Here is a 6493-nt window from a genome sequence, read left to right as displayed (position 1 = left end):
TCAGCATGCCATATTCTCACTCCCTCGGCTTTCTGCTTCCGTATCAGAGCACTGGCTGCGGCTGACCTTGATGACTCTGGATCATTCCCAAACCAAGGTTCTCACCAATTCTCAAGGGCCTTGGCGTCAAACCCCCACCCTACCCCTTTCGCCTCTCCCACCCTCCGTCTCTCCTAACACCCTGTTTGCTCCTCCCTGGCCCTGCCTGGGTCATTAATTATCTAATAGAATCAATAAGGTGTCAGATTGGACCAGACTGACCCTGCCTGCTCCCAGGTATCTCTTTGAGGATGATGAGGAAAACGAGGAGGGTTCAGGAAAGGTGTAAAGGAATGATGATAACACACTGTACGAGTAAACCAGCACCATGCAATCGCAGTGTGGACAATGTCTAAAGTGGAAGAATGCGGAATAACGAGATCAGTGATAAATAAATGATTACAGAGTGGGGGGAGAGGGGTGGATGGCGAGTGAATGGGGGATGGAGAGAGCATAAGCTGAGGTTAAGAACGCCAAATAAGACAGTAACACAGAAAGAAAGCCGGGGAGAGAAATGATGGACAGATAAAGACATACTGTAGAAAAAAAAGGAGAGAGAAAGAGATTTGCTAATGTTCACCCTTGGTAATCAATATTTTTCTCCTCCTCCTCCTCCTCTTTTATTACAGAGGGCTTCGCTGAGTGTGCTTTGATGTCCACTCCTCACGGGCGTGATGCTACAGAGAATCCAATCCATGCCTGTCATAATTACCATCTATCTCAGCCTGGGTGTACACAAAAGAAATGATCCACTTCACCTGCTCTGTAGCAGATATGGAGTTTGAAGTATCAGCATGTATAAGTCTCATATTTACAGTATTTACTAGAAAAATGACACGTTCTCTGAAGATTTCTCTCCTTTGATTCACCTCAAATAAACTAGATGTCATTCCTTGCTCAATGTTGAAAGTAATTAAAAACATAAAAGCAGCATGACAAGTATTAAACCTTGAAGACGGATGCGCTTTATCCCGTAAGGACAAAGATAGTAACATCACATTTATCATTTCCAGAGTAACAATGTTCTAAATAAGTGTGTTAATATAATACACAATTTACATGGTTTTATAAAATAACGTAAATCATTTTGGGGTGTTGTTTACCTTATAAGTAGAAGCAGTCTGGGCAACTAAAAGGTATAAATACAGCATAATCCATAGATAGTAGCTCATTTGGGGATCAAAATAGCAATAAAAAGAAATTCCTTAAGTAAAAATGTTCAGTTCACCATGAAATTAACCTTCTCTGAACCATGTGAAATCTACACCTGAAAGAGAAAACCCTGAAACGGTATAAGTCCAAATAATAGCTGTGATCTGTTCTGGGGTTAAATGCCTGACCTCAGCATAAGGCAAGGCTTAAGGTGAAAAAGGAAACTTACAGTGAAGTAAATGGGAAGAAAAAAGTATTATTTTGAACACTTTAACAAAAAAAAGTGTTCACATGGAAGCAGAAAAATGATCATATATGTAGAAATTTCAAAATTTTCCCAAAAATGTGTTTTTGGTGAAAAAACAGAAAAGGTAGAAGGGAGAACGAGACATCTCCGACTGCCGACGAGTCAGCTAAGTGCATGCAGCTCTCTATAAGGCTGAAGAAGGTAAATCCACTCCCGTAGGCAGAGCCTGCATCAGCTCTTGACCTCCAAATAACCACAGGCCAAAGAACAGCACACAGGGTCACTTACTCTCTCACACACACAACAGTGTGCGTACTGAACACCAGAACTTGAAAGCTCGCTCTCATTGTGCACAGCAGCACAGAGTCCACATGCTAATCCAGACACATCAATTAACATGGTGCAAATGTCAAAGTTCAGAGCAGTTTCAAACTCTTGAGTTGTACAAGTTGTGTAGGTGGTTTGCAGCACACTACAGACACCAGGATACTCACTGGCCTCATACTGAATTCCCACACAACGCTCAGGGCTCGACACTTTGAATATTTCCAGCTATAGTGTTAATTTATGTAACTCCGGTTTTATATTATGGCATAAAATAGAGGACGAGAAAGAAGAAAAAAGTCAGAAAAGAGCGACTGAGGGAGATCTATGTTTAGGACATTGCACCTGATCTGATATTTGATTCAGAGGGAAAGTAATTGCCAGTGTAGATGTCTATACATCGTGTGCACGTCACCAAGTTAAGTGCATGCGTGCATGTGTGAGTGTGAGTGCACACGCTGGTGGATCCCTTCAGGGCAGCATGTGAATGACAAGGGGGGTTATGTAAGGAGCCACAGCGGGGCTGGAGTGGACAGTCTGACCGGAGATCAGGTCAGCAGAGTGTGACACTAAACACATCTCCCTGACACCGCACTGACACCCTCTGTCACAGACCCACACACTGTCTGTCAGCGGTCACACACACACACACACACACATGCACAGCAGGAGCAAGAAGTGTGTGAGTGGCTGTCAACATGCCAGGCACTGACCACCACAGTGTGTGTGTGTGTGGGTGTAAGAAAGCAACAGAGAGAGACAAAAATATCAAGAGAAGAATAGAAAGAAGAAAAGAGGGAGAGGTGAGGTGTCTGTCTACCTGCGAACTTGTCAATGAGTCACAACACGTGACTGTCTGCTTCTGTCTAGCAACCAGGATAAATTCATAAATTAAACAATACAAAGCAGTCACTGTCTTTTCTGCCATGGTTGCTCACTTTTATACGCCCGTCTAATAGTTCTATATGTAATAAGAGTTTGGCAACAGACAAAGAAAAACTGCAGATCTTCAGCAACACACACCAGCGCTGATCTTTGATGGGCAGAAGAATAAAAGTAGCACTCACATGCCTGCTCTCAGGACGACAACCCCAGCTACTTTTTATTACATTCCCTTTGGCCTCATTTTGTCTGCAGTCTTTGAACAGGGCATTTTGTTGCTAACATTTTCACTTCCACTAAGACAGGGTGTGTCACACAGTTGTCTCTTGACATGAACCACGGCTCCTTAAATCCGAAGACGAAACTTGCATCTGGGTCTAATAAAAACAGGCCTGAACGTACGTCATGGCCAAAGCATCCTGTACAAGCGAGAAGGGAAAGGGATGGAGAGGCTTAGTGGCTTAGTGGGCCGGGGTGTACACTGTAGCTTGTGCATGCAATGACACGGTCTGACCCTGTCTTGTGTCAGCGCCGATATACAGTCTTTATCAAAGCAATGCAGACAGCTCAGTACAATCATCCACTACATAAAAAAAATTGGGAAAAAAGATTTTAAAACATTGCTCTGACAGTAAGTTACTAAAAACTGAATAAATACATGAGGACAGTGACTCCTTTTATGAATAGCAACATGTTGACGCCTCTTCCTGACACCTGAAAGAGTGACTCTGCATTGGTTTGAATTTATTTGAAGCACCTGTTATCTCAGGAGTTGTGTGTGCAAGTGATGCTGTTGGCTGTGTGCGAAACAGCACAATTTATATGGAGTGATGTTCAGGGAGAGTCTACAAAACAAGCCAAACATCTACATATGGACGGACGCAGATGAACAAACACACAGAGAATCTCGCAGGAAATCATACTAAATTCACTTAGTACATTCACCCACACATCCACACACACTCAGTCCTTGCACACACATTTTCTTCCTTTATGAAAAAATTGTTCCACTGTTCTGTTTGACTTCTACTTCAAGTGACAAGCCCCCAAACACAATAACTGAAAAATTATGAGAAAAGAAAAAAAAACTAAAAGTGAAAATGTGAAGTCACTATGTGATGGTTTGACATTGTTATTTACTTTACAGCAGCAGCGAACGTTGTGCGTTTGTCACAGACATTCTACCAATTTGGACCACCTGCTGCAAACACCCTGAAGGCAGCGAGTGTTACTAAGCCAGTAAACTGTGACCAATTCTGCCTCTGCAGGTGGAGACAGGCAGACACGCGGCCGCTCACTCAGGGCTTCTGTAGCTCCAACTCCAGCACACACACACACACACACACACACACACACAAAATGTACTAGACAGTGGTGGGCAATTATTCAGGAGAGAACATAAACATATATTTATGTGGCTTATCTGCAAAGCAAAGACTGGAATGTGTGCAAAGCCATTAGTTTTATTTGTTTTTCAGTTAAACTAAATGCACAAAGAACTTTGTGTAAAAAGAAATAATGTTGCCTTCCGGGAGCACAAACATTAAGTCTAATTATCTGATCAAATGAAACACATCAATATTCATTTATAATAAATTCTACAGCTACAGTTTTATGTAAAAATATTCAGATGTTCTGGAATGAACGCATATTCACACATGCTGTCACACAGTAAGGACAGACCCTGGTCAGAAGAGGTCAGGTTTAAAATAAAACTAATTATACATATTTTTTCCATCCAATTTTATCATTTATTATTTAAGGGGGAAAAGATTTTGAGTCTAGTCTAACAACTAATGCACTAATTTAGTAAGATAAATGTAATAAATGTGCTAAGTGAGACAGCAAAAAAGTTATCTCTGCTGTCTACAGTGATATTTTATCTGAGGGAAAGATGTAAAGTATTTTAGGATTAGATTTATTAAACTTTCACAGGATGTAAATGTTGTAATGGTTTTCAAAAACATAAATGTAGCAAAACAATCAAAATTCATCCATTTTAAACTGACAGTAAAAGGTGACAACTTAATGTGTGTGTGTGTGTGTGTGTGTGTGTGTGTGTGTGTGTGTGTGTGTGTGTGTGTGTTGACCATAAGTTGTGACATTCATTATCTGCTCACCTGACGGGCATCTCCAGCGTTCAGTCTGGTGCTGTTGACCTGATCCACTTTGTCTCTCTTTTCCTCCTCTTCCTCCTCTTCCTCTCCGGTGCCCCTGCTCTGCCCTGGTGGTGCCCCCACCACCACGAGCTTAAACACAGCAAACAAACAGTGTGTGTGTGAGCTAAGGGGGGCTGGGACAGCGTCAATCCCCTCACTTTCACAAAAGCCGTGGACGCGCAGCCGGACACATTGTGGACTCCTCGTTGCAAGTGTGTGTGTGAAAGAGAGAGCGCAAAAGAGAGGACGAGAGAGAGTGTGTGTGTGTCTGTGTGTGTGTGTGAAAGAGTGGAGCTAGCTGATGTGGCTCTCCTTGGCTCTCAGACTCACTTCACTAACACTCTGCTCCGCTGCTTCTTGGAGATGGACTCGGATTAGGACACAGCCAGTGTGAGAATCTCTTTCTCGCGCTCTCTCTCTCTCTCTCTCTCTCTCTCTCTGGCTCTCTCTCTCTCCAGCCGGCATGCTCCCTCCCACCCTTCCTCTCCTCCCGCTCACTCATTCACTCTCCTCGCTGAGCTTCTTTCTTTTCATTTCCTCTTGGGAAAGCCGTGCACACCAGTTGTCTCTGGCTTCAGCTGCTCTCTCTCCCTCTCCCCCTCTCTCGCTCTCAGCCACTAGTAAATATAAAAGGCATGCTTGTACAGCCCCTCGCCTCATTCTCTCTCTGGCTCTCTCTCCCTAACTCGCTGTGTCTCTTGCGTTCGTTTACCCCCACCTCCCTGCGCCCACCTCATTTTCTTTCTCACTGTCAAAGCTGCCTTTCAAATGCTGATTAGCAGCCAGAGAAAAAGAGAGAGAGGGAGAGAAAGAGAGAGAGAGAGAGGGGATGACTGAAACAAGTGGGAGATTCCATCACATCCAAACCTATTGTAAACTGTGACTCCCCTCTCATACAAACACACACACAGTCAAGCTTTTTTGTCACTTAGGAGGACACTTCATTGACTTACATTAATTCTGGGATACTTATCCAAACCTAGCCTTAACCAAAACAACACGTTCTACCTTGGGGGCAACATATTTTGTCAAACAAGTCCACCTACTAAATGACAAAGTCTTCCAAAACAACCCATGTAGTATCCGATGCCTCTGAGAGGTGTTTTCCAAAACTGCTACAGAAACAATTTATATGATCTGATCTTATTAATGATATGTTCAAGGTTCAGAGATCAATGTTTTTATCCATAAAAACAAAGAAACTACAACGTTTCCAACCTGATCAACCAACAATGCTGCCGCTCTTGGTAAGATTTGGTTATATTTAGCAAAGTTTGGAGTCATGGTGAAAAGAAACCTGCCAGTAGGAAACTGGGTATGGAGGCTGTGCCACAGTCATAGCAGTTTATTGACTCCATTCACCCAAAGTCTATAACAATGTCACACTACTCCTGCATTTGCTTGTGAGGCAAAAACGATAAAACTCACAAGGCTACAAGATGCTTTCATCAGGTAAAACAACGGTTGTTTTAGGTATTTAAATGATGAAGACTGCAATTTTTCTCATGAGGAAGAGTCTGTTTTTGTCTTTAAATAGAAGACGATTCCACATAATGTCACCGTGTGAAAGTAATACAACCATCTGTTATGAAAGCGCCTCTCTCTCTCACACACACACACACACACACACACACACACACACACACACACACGCCATCCACACAACATCATGTGTGCAGCCCCTTTACAA

At 42.8% G+C, this 6493-nt stretch overlaps 1 protein-coding gene across 1 annotated transcript in view; it reads right to left on the bottom strand.

Moving 5' to 3' along the window:
* Positions 1-5385, bottom strand: part of npas1 (neuronal PAS domain protein 1) — a 41884-nt gene extending 36499 nt beyond the window's left edge. The window contains exon 1 of the mRNA XM_020623201.1: positions 4765-5385. The gene's annotated coding sequence lies outside the window, so the exon portion shown is untranslated. The remainder of the gene's footprint in view (positions 1-4764) is intronic.
* Positions 5386-6493: the final 1108 nt, after the last annotated feature.

Source organism: Monopterus albus, unplaced genomic scaffold (genome assembly GCF_001952655.1).
Source record: "Monopterus albus unplaced genomic scaffold, M_albus_1.0 scaffold293.1, whole genome shotgun sequence".
In the NCBI taxonomy this organism is placed as follows: Eukaryota; Metazoa; Chordata; class Actinopteri; order Synbranchiformes; family Synbranchidae; genus Monopterus; species Monopterus albus.
The sequence above is the reverse complement of the archived record's forward strand: the minus strand, read 5'-3'. Positions and strand labels throughout refer to the sequence as shown.